Source organism: Hordeum vulgare, chromosome 1H (assembly GCF_904849725.1).
Source record: "Hordeum vulgare subsp. vulgare chromosome 1H, MorexV3_pseudomolecules_assembly, whole genome shotgun sequence".
NCBI lineage: Eukaryota > Viridiplantae > Streptophyta > Magnoliopsida > Poales > Poaceae > Hordeum > Hordeum vulgare.
In genome coordinates, this window is record NC_058518.1 from 367,209,210 (window position 1) to 367,223,785 (window position 14,576).

Sequence of the window (14,576 nt, forward strand, 5' to 3'; positions counted from 1 at the left end):
ATGGCCTGTCGTTCTCCTCTACTAACAGAGCATGCAAAGCTCGCCGGCCTGATCTACTACCGGATCTAACCGAGGGAAGTGAGGAGGGAAGGAGACTAGCTCACCTAGGGAAGGAAAAGAGGGCGCCGATCGGAGGAGGAGGCCGGCTTGAGAGGAAGTAGTCGTACTGGAGAAGAGGGCCTGCAGCAGACTGAAGAAGAGGGCGAAGTACACCGGGACCGAGCCGTAGACGTGGAGCTGGCCGTCGGTGAGGTCACTCCCCGGCCTCACCAAAGACGGGAATGGGGCGCGGGCACCTCCCCCGTGCCCCTGGACATGACGGATGGCGCCGGAGACGACGGGAGCGCGGCGGTCGTCGGCCGAGTGCTGCTCCCTCTCTCTCTACTTGCGATCTACAGAGACTACCTGCGGGGAAGGAAGAGGAGTAGGAGATGGTGGCGGCGCAGATGGGGAAGGGGGAAGCCCTAGGGAAAGAGAGGCCCGGACGCCCATGTTATAAGACGGGGCCTCGACGTCCGAGCCCTCACGGCGGCTCACGCGCTCTCTCTGTTGCCTGATGAAAGTGCGCGGGGAGACAACGCCGTCTGAAGGTGGAAGGAGGGACACGTGCCTGGGCCACCGCGCGAGGAGAGAGGGAATGGGCCACGCTGGAGGAGAAAGCCCACCTGTGGCGCAAGATAGTAGCAAACTAATATCCGTGGGGCTTTTCCAATTACAAAAAAAGAACAGAGAAGAAAGAATGCACAGACAAATCTATAGAAGTTAAAAATAAAACTAGCACACCCGTGGTCATGATAAATTATGACCCATTAAAGAAAAATGGAAAAGGAGTATTTGGGGCAATCAAATATTTTCAAAACAACATTTATATTGGCTGTTTTGGGAATATTTGCACCTTTCAAATAAGGATTAAAGCATCAACTTCACCTCTACAATTCCACCACAAAATATGCTAAACCCTGGACATTTTTAAAACAGAGAAGAGGCAAAGATTATTTGGCTTAGGATAAACTAGAGAAGGGGAAGTTTTATAACCCTAGAGCAACCACATAGTGCTACAAATAAATGCACCACTCCACTTATCAACACATACCACACCACATCACAAGGATCACCCCAACACATAAGCTCACAAGGCAATAACACAAGACATGGTAAGAATGGGATGGCATGGATGCATGCATGCAAAAGAGAATAAAAAAGGGGAGCATCACATGAAATCATATGCATAGATAGCTATCATGTCCATGACAAGTTGGACCCACATAAGCAAGGTTCCAAATATGGCAACTACACACTTGGGGCATTACAAAGAATGAAGAAGAACACGAAGAACTCCAAGATCTAGACCCAATGGGTTCCCCTCACTTAGAGGAGAAATGTGGATCTAGATCTCCTCTCTCTTTTCCCTCAAGAACTAGCAAGAATAATTGGAGGGATTGAGAGTTAGCAAGCTCGAATAAGGTCAACAATGGGGGAAGAACACGAGCTAAAGAGATAAGGTTCAATGGGGAAGAAGACCCCTTTTATAGGTGGGGAAAAATCCAACCGTTATGCTTCACAGCCCGCACAGAGCGGTACTACCACTCATGGGAGCGGTACTACCGCTCGGTAGGTTCACCAACCATGCTGAGGCCAAAAAGGATGTGAAAAATAGTCCGACGGAGCGGTATTACCGCTTCGGGGGCGGTACTACCGCTCCGGGGGCGGTACTACTGCTCCGGGGGAGGTACTACCGCTACAGGAGCGGTACTACCTCTAGGGAGAAGTAGAAAAAAGTTACTACCGCTCCGGAGGCGGTACTACCGCTCGCACGAGGAGTGGTACTACCGCTGGATACTGAAACTTCTCTAACTTTCGCATACGGACTCCGAATTCAACGAAACCAAGTTTGTTGGAAAGCTAATGGCATGGGCTAACACAATCTTTATAGAAATATCAATAGGAATCAAGTGAGAAAAGGCCCATAAGAAAATGGTGAGAACCCTTCTTCGAATAAGACCGGTAAAAACTCCCAACAGCGAAAACATCATAGAAGATGCATATGGACTCCGTTTTCGATGAACTTGAGCTTGTAATGAAGATGACCATAAGCTCTAAAACTCACAAAGAGAAACACCAAAAAAGAACCAAGAAGTATTATGCAAGGATGCAAATGGTTTGAGCTCTCAACGAACGATACGATCAAGCTACTCACTTGAGAGTTCCCCTTGACAGTACATCAATCTATCCTAAAACAGAAAACCTATTAAGGGCAAACCTATACCTTGCACCTCATCCTCTTGAGCTAGATGATGATGATCTTGGCTTCCCCAAGATGGACCACCTTTCTTGATTGCGTTGGCTTGATGAAGACTAGTTGATTGCTCCCCCATACTCACTATGGGTGAGCCACTCTTGAGCATATCTTCACAAGTTCATTGCCACCACAATGAAGGGAAAGCTTCAAGCATGATATATTCGTGCTGATCCACTTGAACTTGCACACCGCAATCTTGATGACGATCACCACTTGACGTCATCCTTCATGGGTTTTATGAGATCTTCCTTTTGACGCAAGCCCATGGAAACACACCTAACCCCCACATAGAACTCTCACGAAGACCATGGGTTAGTACACAAAACACGTAATGGACAATGCTTACCATACCATGGGATCACTTGATCCCTTTCGGTACAACTTGTACGCTTTGTGTGTTGATCATCTTGATTTAGTCTTTGTCCGACGATCTTGATCAACCTTGTGTCTCTATGACCATTCTTTGGATAATACCTTGAATACCATCTTGGTCATCATATAAACTCCTTGAGCCCAACAGATGGACTTCAAGAAGTGCCTATGGACAAATCCTATAAATATAACTTAAGGCAACCATTAGTCCATAGGAATTGTCATCAATTACCGAAACCACATATGGAGAAATAAGCTCTAACACCTTGTAGATCGCACAGCGGGAAGCGTTAAGAAACACGGTTGATGTAGTGGAACGTCTTCATGTCCCTCGAACCGTCCCTCGATCCGTCCCACAATCCATTCTGATCTAGCGCCGAACGGACGACACCTCCGCGTTCAACACACGTACAGCTCGACGATGATCTCAGCCTTCTTGATCCAGCAAGCAAGATGGAGAAGTAGATGAGTTCTCCGGCAGCGTGACGGCGCTCCGGTCGTGGTGATGATCTACTCCTACGGGGCTCCGCCCGAGCTCCGCAGAAATCCGATCTAGAGGTGAAACTGTGTGGTATAGGCTAGAGTTGCACGTGGCAAAGTTGTGTCTCAAAAATCCCTAAACCACCACTATATATAGGAGGGAGGGGGAGGGGCTAGCCTTGAGGGACAAGTCCCTCAACATGTGCCAGCCACCAAGAGGAGGAGGACTCCTCCTCCAATTCGGTTTGGGAAGGAGGAGTCCTCCTCTTCCTTCCCACCTCCCTCTTTCCTTTTCTTTTTCTTTTTCTTTTGGTACTTTCTTATGTGGCGCCATAGCCATCTTGGGCTAACTCCACCAGCCCACTAAGTACTTGTGGCGCCACCCTCGGGCCTTGGGCTCACTCCCGGGTGGGTGGGCCCCTCCCGGTGAATACCCGAAACCCATTCGTCACTCCTCGTACACTGCCGGAATTGCCCGAAACTTTCCGGTGACCAAATGAAACCATCCTATATATCAATCTTCGTTTCCGAACCATTCCGGAAACCCTCGTGACGTCCGTAATCTCATCCGGGAATCCGAACAACATTCAGTAACCACACATATAACTCAACTATACTAAAACATCGCCAAACCTTAAGTGTGCAGACCCTGTGGGTTCGAGAACTATGTAGACATGACCCGAGGCATTCCTCGGTAAATATACAATAGCGGGACCTGGATGCCCATATTGGATCCTACATATTCTCTGAAAATTTTATCGGTTGAACCTCAGTTCCAAGGATTCATCTAATCCCGTATGTCATTCCCTTTGTCCTTCGGTATGTTACTTGCCCGAGATTCGATCATCGGTATCCGCATACCTATTTCAATCTCGTTATCGGCATGTCTCTTTACTCATTCCATAATACAAGATCCCATGACTTACACTTAGTCACATTGCTTGAAAGGCTTGTGTGTGATGTTGTATTATCGAGTGGCCCCGAGATACCTCTCCGTCACACAGAGTGACAAATCCCAGTCTTGATCCATACTAACTCAATGGACACCTTCGGAGATACCTGTAGAGTACCTTTATAGTCACCCAGTTATGTTGCGACGTTTGATACACACAAGGTATTCCTCTGGTGCCAGAGAGTTATATGATCTCATGGTCATAGGAATAAATACTTGACACGCAGAAAACAATAGCAATAAAATGACACGATCAATATGCTACGTTCATAGTTTGGGTCTAGTCCATCAAATGATTCTCCTAATGATGTGATCCAATTATCAAGTGACGACACTTGCATATAGCCAGAAAACCTTGACTATAATTGATCAACTGGCTAGCCAACTAGAGGCTTCCTAGGGACATTGTTTTGTCTATGTATCCAGACATGCATCTATGTTTTCATTCAGTACAATTATACCATGGATAATAAATGATTATCTTTAAACAGGAAATATAATAATAACTATTTATCATTGCCTCTAGGGCATATTTCCAACATTTTTCCACACTTGTGCCTCAAAGTGGCACCATCTTTTCATATAAAGAGTCTCATGTTTTGTTACTTCCATATGCTAGTGGGAATTTTTCATTATAGAACTTGGCTTGTATATTCCGATGACGAGCTTCCTCAAATGCCCGAGGTCTTCAAGAGCAATAAAGTTGGATTCACACCCACTTATAGCTCTAGTGCATCTCTTGCATAAAAATCCCTACTCCTCGCATTGATATTTATTGATGGGCATCTCCATAGCTCATTGATATGCCGAGTTGATGCGAGCCTTTCTTCTCCACTTTTACCCCTTTGATACCTACCACCATATTCTATTCCACCTATTGTTATGTCCATGGTTCACGCTCATGTATTAAGTGAGAAATAAAAAGCTAAAGCACATTAAAAAGTATGATCCAATTGCCTGACTTAACACCGTGGTGCTTGACATTTGTATTTATGTGGTGAAGATGGGTAAAGATTCTGTAAGGATCACATATTTTGAACGCTCATGATTATGTTACCTACGTTTATGGATATTACTATGTCAACGTCTTGTAATTCATCATGTATGAATGATGTCACCTGCATTAGATTACATGTTGGGTAGCATGTCACATTTTTTTTTGTTTTTATCATTTAACTACTCGAGGACGAGAATGAATTAACCTTGGAGATGCTGATACGTCTCCAACATATTTATAATTTTTGATTGTTCCATGCTATACTATTATCATTCTAGGATGATTTTTGGGCATTTATTTTCCGATTCATATTACTTTTGAGCACCAAGCTATTAACCTAGTGTCAAAGGCGAGTTGTTGTTTTCTGCATGTTTTTGGCTTTTCAGGTTTACAATACCAAACGGATTCCAACTACCATGAAAGTTTTGGAAGATTGTTTATGGACCAAAAGATGACCTGGGAGTTTGGGAGAAGGATGGAGGTCACATGAGGGTCCCACGAGCCAACATGACGCACCGAGTGGGGTGGTCGTGCCATGTTGGGTCGTGGGCTCCTCATGGCTCTCTTGACCTTGTTCCTTGGCTTAAATTCTCATATTCCCCCAAAACTCTAGGGGAGCTCCCGAAACACTTTTTTGCCACTGTAAGCCTCTGTTCTACCGTGTGCCCATCGGGAGCCCTGTTCTGGTGCCCTGTCGGAGGGGGGTCAATCACGGAGGGCCTCTACATCATCCTTGCTGCTCCCACGGTGATGTGTGAGTACTCTACCACATACCTACTGGTCCATAGCTAGTATGTAGATGTCTCTCTCTCTCTATGTTCTTCAACAAAAAGTTCACCGCATCTTCGCGATGATCCATTCGTTGTAATCACTTTGTGCGGTGCATTTGTGGGGATCTGATGAATTGTGGGTGTATATTCAGATTATTCATGAAAAAGATTTGAGTCTTCTCTGATCTACATGATTCTTATTTGCATGATTATTATAGCTTCATTAATCTCTCAGATCTATTAAATTGGTTTGGCCAACAAGATTATCTTTCTTCTCACGTGGGTTCAATGTGGCGGTGCTCTATATCCTAGTGAAAGAAAGGGACAAGACACGTCTTTGTATTGTTGCCACTAGGGATAAAATGATGGGGTTAATTCCTATTATTTGGATTATCTTTCTCTACATCATGTCATTGTTCTCCAAGCATTACTCTCATTTACTTAATACTCTAGATGCTTGCTGGATGACAGTCGATTGGTGGAGTAATACTAATAGGTGCAGACATGAGTCGGGCTATTTGCTTATGGACGTGATCCTATATACACATGATCATTGCCGTGAATAAATATTGCATAATTATGTGTTTTTTTATAAATTGCCCAACAATAATTTGTTTACGCACGGTACGCCTACTTTGAGAGAGATGCCACTAGAGAACACTATGGCCCTCGGGTCTATTCACATATAAATTTACAAACGCTATTATTTCCTTGCTTTCTTATATTATTTGTATTTATTTTTATTTTTAATATATTTAAACTATCTATCTACACTACTTATCTGCTTGCAAGTAATGAATTCAAGGGGCTTGAAAACCCTCTTGCCCGCATTGGGTGCAAGTGTTTCCTCTTTTACGTGTAGGCGCTGAAGATGGGGGTTTCATGGTCCTTCTTTTGGTTCGATAACCTTGGTTATCTGTGACGCCCTCAGTTTAATCGTACGCTAATCATACACGCAAATGCGTACGATCAAACTCAAGGACTCACGAGAAGATATCACAACACAACTCTAGACACAAATAAAACAATATCAGCTTCATATTACAAGCCAGGGGCCTCGAGGGCTAGAATACGAAAGCTCGATAAACACACGAGTCAACGGAAGCAACAATATCTGAGTACAGACATAAAACATGGAGTGCCTTAGAGAAGGCTAGCACAAAAGATACAACGATCGAACGAGGCGAGGCCTCTTGCCTGGGAACCTCCTAACTACTCCTGGTCTTCAGCGGCCTCCACGTAGTAGTAGGCACCGTCCGGGTAGCAGTCGTCTACAGCGGGGACCTCCATCTCCTAGGCTCCATCATCTGGTCGCAGAAACGGATCAAGGGGACAAAGGGGGAGCAAAGCAACGATGAGTACTCATCCAAAGTACTCGCAAGTCTTACATCAGAACTATTCTAAGTATGCATCGGTATCAAAGAAGGGGGGTTATATGTGGACTGATTGCAGCAATGAGGGAAAAGAGAGAGAAGGCCTAGTCGTATCAAAGACTAACATCTTCAGGGTCTTGCAGCAATAGACGAGAGTAGAACAGGTGTAACACATTAATAGTCATATTGTTGGAGCAATATTAAAGTGAGGTCACGCCTAGAGATCCTCCCTCGACTCCCTGCGAGGAAGCGATCCCCGGACAACTAAAATCCAGTTAAGTAACAATTGTAGTTGTATAAGATCAGGGCACAACTCCAAGTCGTCCTGTAACCGTGGACACGACTATCCGAATAGTTAACTTTCATCCCTGCAGGGGTGCACCACATGTCCCGTCACGCTCGATAACACTCTGGCCGGGCACACTTTTCTGGGTCATGCCCGGCCTCGAAATATCGACACGTCGCAGCCCCACCTAAGACTCAACAGAGAGGCCAGCCCGCCGGTCTAACTCCTAAGCACAAAGGGTTCGTGGACCCAGTTCCCCTTCGCGCTCCTGCACGATGCGTGGGCGGCCGACATCAGTCCTAGCATCCCTTAATCACAAGCGCGATGCATCTCGGGACCACTCGGGCGGGCGCCGCTACATTGCTGACATCTGAAAAGCTTCGACTGATACTGCGGCGTCGAGTACCCATAATTCTTCCCGCGTAGCCGGTTAGTACGAAAAGGACTCCAACCAACCGAGATCAAATACCCAAATCCATTATCATTTTAATTAGGCCATCGACACAATCTCACGGGAATCCACCCGTCTATCTACTAATCACCAATGATCCCAGTAACATGGTCGAGTAACTGTGTGGTTGTAACATCGGGGGGAATCCGAGGTATCACCCTCGTTGGATTCCGAACGATGTATCTGTCGAGGTGGGCTTAGAGGAATCACCCTGGGGTCCCACACTTGCGCGTTTGCACGACAGAGGCATCGTCGGGAATGGCGAAAGAGGAATCACCCTCGATAACCACGACCGACTAGCTATACTACATAGATATCATCAGGAGTACTTAGCGAGGTGTCACCCTCGGTACCCGATAGTATCTCTGTAGTGTTGTACAAATAAGAGGGGTGTATGTGTTGTGTCGGGTCTGGCTCGTCGATCAGGGATCGAGATTTGAAAACAAAGCGGGGCAACTGGACTACGGGGTCAGAGGGGATGACTGCTCCACCTATACTAAGAAGATTAAAGGTACAATATTGAAAGTAGCAGTTCATCAAAAATAGGCTATGCATCAGATATAGGAGCTAACTACAACAGTAGCAAAATACTAATGCAAGCATGAGCGAGAAAGACATAGGCGATATAGGAATGATCAATGGGGTTTGCTTGCCTTGCTGCTCTGCGGCAAAGGACTGATCGGCAGGGTCGTAGATGTACCCGGCAGCAGCGTCAGTCTCGGGGTCTACCGGGAAGAAGAGGGGGAAGAAACGATAAATAATAGCAACGGTGCAACACAATGCATGACATGGCAAGATGCAGGCTAGACATGAGCTAACGTAGCAACATCCGTCATAGACGGGTCGGAAGAATATGTGACGATATTTTCCGGGTCTCGGGCTACTACCGGTCGGACGGAAAACGATGGAAAAGTTCCACGTTTGGTATGCTAGGGACGCGTGATAGACGAATCGGCCGTGTATCCGGGTTCGTCTTGTTCTGTTGATCAACTTTCATGTTAAAAATATTTTAATCTGACTTACGGTTTAATTAGTATTAATTTTTAAAGTTTTATTAATTATTTAGGAATTAAAAAACATATTTAATTAAATTGATTAAAAGCAATTATGACATCAGCAGTTGACTGGTCAACTGACCAGTGGGTCCCGTGCGTCATAGACTCAGTTTTTAATTAAGATTAAATAGCATATTAATTTAGTGGGGGACCCACGTGTCATACTCTAATTATTCTAATTACCTAATTAATTAAATAAATAATTAAATAAATAATATATCTATTTATTTATTTATTAAAAACATATTTTTATTTTTACATTTTAATTTTCACTTTTCTTATTTAATTTTCTTACACAGGGTGTGGGGCCTCTGTCGTAGACAGCGGGGTGGGCTGGCCCCACCGGTAAGTGGCACCATGGCCACACACACAATTTACACACACATATTAAACATAACGTATTTTCCTTTCTCTTATACAATACATAAAAAATACATACATGCATCTCATACACACATACATACACATATACACCTTTTTATTTTCCTTTTCCCTTTTTTTATATCTAACACCTTTGTGCTAACTCTCTCCTTTGTGTGCTCATCTCTCAACAGAGAGAAAGGAAACGTCTCCATCATCACCTACTCGATCCTAACGACGTCGGAATGGAGCGCCGATTGCCGGAATGGAACCAGGACGACACAAGGAAGGAGACGGTGGGAGGAGCCCGAAAAGGGGCTCACCGGTGTTGACGAGAGGGCCCGGTGTAGCCGGAGTTCTCGGGGAGGGGCGGAGGAGATGGCGTGGAGGAGGACGAGGCGGTGGCAATGGCGCGGTTCCGGTGACGTTGGTGACGAGGAGGGCCGGACGGAGGGCCGCCGTGAGGAGCCCCGGTGGGGAGGGGCCCCGGGGATGGGGCCGCCGTGGAGAGCTCCGGTCGGTGGGGGTGAGGGGCGCTGCCGGCGTTGGTTGAGGGAGGGACGCCGCTGAAAGGGGGGTCCCGATCGCCGGAGTTAGAGGAGGGAGAGGTTGGTCTCAGCCGCCGGGAGAGGGTCCGGTGTTGGAGGTGGGGGGGGGGGGCGCCGGCGGGAGGGTGTTGGTGCGGTTGGTGGGGATCGGGCCAGAGGGGAGGCTCTCGTGAGGAGAGCGATAGGTGAGGGGCTCTCGGTAGGTGGGGGGGCTCGAGAGGTAGGGGCCTCGTGGGGAGGCAGGAGGGGGGAGTGAGCGAGCGGGGGGGGGGGGGGAAGGTGTCGACGGCCAGGGGAGGAGTGGGGTGACGGGAGGGGATTAGGGTTGCCCGGTGGGGGGGGGGGGGCTTTATACCCCCACGTGATGGGCTGGATGGGGGGGGGGGCTGGGCCATTTTTGGCCCAGTTGGGCCAGGGGGTTTTCTTTTTTGTTTTTTTGTTTTTATTTCATTATTTTATTATTATCTTTAATTACTTTCTTTCCTTCATTTATTTTACACAAAGCTTCTCTTTCAAATATATAGGGATTACCTAATAATTTCAAAAGTGCCCGATTCACATTTATAATTCGTTAGAGAATTTTTATAACTCCCCGACGTTTCTATTTCAACAACATAAAACCTTTCTTGTTCGACTTTAAGTTTAAGTTTCGAATTTTAATTTGATTTCAACTAACAATCGCAAGAGCAATGATAATAATCACCATGGCGTGGCATCATTAGCATGTGATCACTGTAGCTTAACTACAATCATCAGTGTAGCAAAAGTTGAGGATGTCACATTATTACTGTGAGAAATAATTATCTATACTCTATTGCATCACTCGTTCCTCTTAACGAAAAAACCGAACGTAGATCACAAGTATCACATGTCACATGAAAAGTTCTGTTTTTATCATTTACATAGTCGAGGACGAGCGTGAATTAATCTTGGGGATGTTGATATATTTCCAATGTATCTATAATTTTTTATTGTCTCATGCTACTATCAACCTTGGATACTTTATATGCAATAATATACTACTTTATGTCATTTTGGGAACTAACCTATTAACGTAGTGCTGAGTGCGAGCTCCCTTTTTTGTGTGTTTTGACTTTTTTCAGAAAATCAATACCAAACGAACTCCAAACCCAATGAAACTTTTTGATTAATTTTTCTCGACCAAAAGACACCCAGGGAACCTTGGGAGCAGACCTGAGGAGCCACAAGGTATCGACGAGCCCGGTGGCACACCTAGGGGGGTAAGGCTCGCCCCCTAGCTCGTGGGCCCCTCATGGCACATCTTAACCGAATTTCGCTTGCATAAATTCTCAAATATTCCAGAAATATCATAGACGTACCCGAAACACTTTTTCCGCCGCCGCAAGTCTCAATTCTGCCGTGATCCCATCTTGAGACCTTTTCCTGTACCCTTGCGGAGGGGGAATCGATCATGGATGTTGTCTACATCAACCTTGTTGCCTCCATGATGATGTGTGGGTAGTACACCATAGACCTCCGGGTCCATATCTAGTATCTAGATGACTTCTTATTTCTCTTTGATATTTAATACCATTTTCTATGCTATTCTCACATTGATCTATCCGATGTAATATTTTTTTGTGGTGTGTTTGTTGGGACCCAATGAATTGTGGGTTTATGATCGGATTATTCACTGAAAGTAATTGAGTCTTCTCTGAATTCTATTATGCATGATTGTTTTATCTTCTTATTTCTCACTAATCCAACTATTTGGTTTGGCCAACTATATTGATTTGTGTTTAATAGGAGTGATGCATTGTAGTAGGTTCAATCTTGCGGTGCTCTATATCCCGGTGACAGAAGAGGACAATACCCATATTTTTGTTGTTGCTACTAAGGATAAAAATATAGGGTATGAACATATTGCTTGTCTTACTTTGTCTACATGTGACCTTGCTCCAAGCATTACTCTGTTTGCATGAACTTAATACCTAGAGAGGCAAGCATAGAAGCACTCTCCAAGTTGAGTAATAGTAGAAGATGCAGAATCATTTCGGTCCACTTGTTTATGAACATGATGCCTATATGCATGATCATTGCTGTGATTAACATTATAACTATGTGATTTTCTATCAATTGCCCAACAATATTTTGTCTACCCACCGTATACTTTGCTTTCGAGAGAGAAGCCTCTAGTGAAAACTATGGCCCCCAGGTCTAGTTAATCGATGTGCTAAAAACCTAGTAACCTCATTGCCTTTTATCACTTTTATTTTACTTTTACTTTTACATATCTATCTCTATCAGAATTAATCGTTGTAAGTAACGAGTCCAAGGGGATTGACAACTCTCTTGCCCGCGATGGGTGCAAGCATTTGGTTTTGTGTGTGTAGGTGCTGATGACGGGAGTTTGCCATGATTCTTCTATTGGTCTGATAAATCTTGTTCTCAACTCACGGAAATACTTACCTCTACTATATTGCTTCACCCATCCTCTTCGAGGAAAAAACAAACACAACTCACAAGTAGTAGTGCTCCCGAACATGCAACCTTCATCGCCGCCGCATGGTTCCATTCATCACGTTGGAGCCATTGAGACTCGGCCGCCAATGCCTTGCGGTCATGGGCCACCTGCTCACGAGAAACCCTCTCCTACTCGAGCTTTAATCGAAGCTCCGCCTCATACTCGCAGTTAGAAGCGGCCTTAGTCGGTCCCCTGCGGCGATGCTTGCCACCGGAAGCCGCCTTGCTGGAGGATCCATGGGATTTGTCCATGAGGACATCGTCAAGGAAGGAGTGTGAGAGAGGGGGAGGATGCGAGGAGAAGACGATTCGGTGGATGGGGAAATGGTAGCGGCGGATGTCAGAATGAGATGGGGGAAACCCTACCAGAGAGGAGCGGTTGCCTTTAAGTATCCACACAAAGACACACGTATGCCAGCCCGTAGGCCGTGAAGGAGGTTGAGACGGAATGGGCGGAGGGCCCAGCTGATTTAGAGGCCCAGTTATCGAGAAGGGGAGAGGTGGGAATGATAGCTGCTCGAGGACCCCCCGGACCAACATGCCTAAGAGCAGACACAACAGAAGACGAACCCCTGCCTAGGGTTTCCTTCGAATGGATGAGCGGTACTATCGGCATAGCCAGGTCTGTCTCCAACGCTGATGATACCACTACAATGTACACCAGCAACCTGCACGGTGTTGGGGGCAGCCCCGTAGTCACAACCTCTGGTCCTCCACCCAAAATTCCGATAGATGGGGAGGGGAGGGGAGCGTTTACAAGATTGACGACGGCGGTGATCCATCGTGGTCCAGACCAGCTCCGCCACCAACAAAGGAATTGATTGTATGCGGCCACCAGGAGTAAACTTCCTGCACCCCCCGGCCTTGACGCCGACAGGGTCACCGCCATCATCGCCCATCGTCCTCGGAATCCGACAACTTCCCATCGAGAGACCAAAAGCGGTTAAATTCCAGGCAACAACCCAAGCTAGGAGACACGCCAGATCTCACCGATCTGTGGGAGGAAGCGCCACCTGCAAGAGAAGAGGGTTGAGGGGGTAGGGAAGGTGATGCAAAACGCTGAGGGGGGTGTACAAAGCGAGGGAGCGGCATGGGGCAGCAGAGATCGGTCACAAGAGGGGTTGAGGAGGGAGGATAGAGGGAGAGGGAGAAGGGGCGCCATCGTACAATCAACTTTTTACCCCTAGGGTTGCAGTTTGCCTTACTAAGTTCCCCAATCCATGTGATAAAATATTATTTTTGAAACAGAGGCAAAACTTTCGATGGGCCGAGAGACTGAAGATCATCCATCAAGCAGTGAGAGACGCCTTGCCTATGGCGCTACTCTTGCCTTTGCCCATTTTCTTTTGTTTGCCTCTTATTGGTGTCCCCATCAGGAGGCTAGCAATCGGCCTGCCCAAACCAAGTCTAGCAACCTCCACACCGGCGAGCAAGTCACAAAGTTCTTTCACAAAGAGAGCGTTTGAATTTGGAGTAGGTGCAACCATATTGGGCTCAGTGGTCATGCCACTCACAAACATCACTTGCTCGATGATTGGAGGCGAGGGAAGGGCATCAACATCTAAAACTCGGCGCTACATGGCACCGAGAGGTAGGCTGGCTGGCGCCTGACACCCGATGGACTTAGACGAGCGAGAGATTGCAACGTCCAAATCATCACACCCCTCGGCATCAAGTATCTGGCTAGACTCCAGCGGTGAAGATGGTGGTAAGGCCACAATCAAGATGGGGGGGGTCTACCTTTAGTTGCTCGATGGGCAGAGGCAGAACCTGGCCCTCACACAGCTCCCGCAGCTCATACATGGTCACCAACATCGGAGTCACAACCACATCATTGTCCAGTCCCTCAGAGGCTGACGTCGGCGAAAGGGTGCAATACATGAGTAATCTGCAACACAGGTGGTGCCATGGAGAGCTTGCCCACTGCAACCTCGACACACTCCATGAAGCTCTCCATCTGCAGCATCCAACCTTGCATGAAGCCAATAACATCACGCAGAGGTTGGACCGTCTCCTCAAGCTGGAAGGAAGCCACACCAAGGAGCTTAGAACGATGACGATGAATTGCTTCACACACGCCGTCGTCGGCTACCAAATCATCACTTCCGGCTACTCGGTCGGGTGTGACTCATGATGCCAACCCATGCGG